Source organism: Schistocerca serialis, chromosome 2 (genome assembly GCF_023864345.2).
Source record: "Schistocerca serialis cubense isolate TAMUIC-IGC-003099 chromosome 2, iqSchSeri2.2, whole genome shotgun sequence".
Lineage (NCBI taxonomy): Eukaryota > Metazoa > Arthropoda > Insecta > Orthoptera > Acrididae > Schistocerca > Schistocerca serialis.
This window is the reverse complement of record NC_064639.1, coordinates 1,085,178,379-1,085,179,919: the sequence shown is the minus strand read 5'-3', so window position 1 is coordinate 1,085,179,919 and position 1,541 is coordinate 1,085,178,379. Positions and strand designations below refer to the sequence as shown.

At 45.2% G+C, this 1,541-nt stretch overlaps 1 non-coding gene across 1 annotated transcript; it reads right to left on the bottom strand.

The window, feature by feature from the left end:
* Positions 1-1,248: 1,248 nt before the first annotated feature.
* On the bottom strand, positions 1,249-1,323 carry Trnap-cgg (transfer RNA proline (anticodon CGG)). Its single transcript has one exon. It is a non-coding gene; the product is annotated as a tRNA-Pro (tRNA).
* Between the last annotated feature and the right edge of the window lie 218 nt (positions 1,324-1,541).

Below are 1,541 nucleotides of genomic sequence, written 5' to 3'. Positions count from 1 at the left end.
GCTGTAATACGACCTCCTTTCGAAGAAACTTTTCGCCAATGCTAAAGTCAGCAATGAAGTGGGCCGCTAGTTTCGAATTGTTACTGAGCTGTGTGCAAGAATTTCTTAGCAATCTTTGATGGTTTAGTAGATACAGTTTTATTTCTGAATCCATCCAGGGCTCTCATGGTTCTTTTCGCATTAGGCTTTACTTGATTTAATTTGCGCTTGTCGGACAAACCACAAATCCTTTTGAACTTGATTTGTAGCTCTTTCTCTCTTACGGTATTTCCGGTCTTCTGATGTTGTTTTGTGAAGGCCAATTAGGACTCTTTTGAGAGTTCGAAATTACTCTTTTGATTTTGCCGAATTTAAATAAGGCAGATATTTACTCACGGCGGACTGTATTAATCAGTGATTATTACACGAGGCACGTCGTCTATAGAAGCAGCAGATAAATACATTCCGTGTCAGAAGTTTCACGTGCTTCACATTTTCGCAAAACATTGACTGTCTGTCTGTCTCAGCAAGAACACAAGCGACTTATTTCTGTAGCCTACGTTGAACCCACGCCTAGCTGTGTAGCCCGATGCATAAATAGTCACTTTCCATAGGACCAATCCATAGATTCGAGGTTTAATCCTTAATCGGTCCTTGATTTTATGACTGTTATCGCTTCCTTCGCTTTTGACAATGATTTTAATACGTTGAAAACGCCAACATGCACCATTTCTCAGAGGTCGCGTTAAGCCAGATCAAACGTAGGAGTAACTCAACGTCCTACAACATACTATAACACTTTGCCTAGTAAAGCGATGCGACGTTCAAACCAATGTTCGGGTTGAGGGCAAACGTAGTTACCTTGAAACCCATGCACGTCACATAAACCGACTTTTATCGAACTCCCTCCTTAGTCGAAGTTTTAACTGAGGCGGTTGCTCTTGACCTTAAGGTAGCCGGTTCGAGTGCTTGTAGGAAAGTAAGTTCTGATGGCAGGAGAAATTACTGCATACAGTTGTGAAAGTTGGGCAATGAAGATAAGAAGCTGGACCACGCTTGAACGAGTGGCAATGAAGAATTTCATCAAGATCTGATGGAGCAGAGGAACGAATACTAGAGACATCCCGTTTGTTGGAAACACGTGTTTTCCTTTTTCCTTTATGGTTGCGAAACATGAATCCTTAGGGGCAGGGGCAAGTAGCATATTGAGAGTTTCACTCTGCAGCGGATTGTGCGCTGATATGAAACTTCCTGGCAGATTAAAACTGTGTGCCGGACCGAGACTCGAACTCGGGACCTTTGCCTTCCGCGGGCAAGTGCTCTACCAACTGAGCTACCCAAGCACGACTCACGCCCCGTCCTCACAGCTTCACTTCTGGCAGTACCTCATCTCCTACTTTCGCAGGAGAGCTTCTGTGAAGTTTGGAAGGTAGAAGACGAGGTACTGGCGGAATTAAAGCTGTGGGGACGGGGCGAGAGTCGTGCTTGGGTAGCTCAGTTGGTAGAGCACTTGCCCGCGAGAGGCAGAGGTCCCGAGTTCCAGTCTCGGCCCGGCACACAGT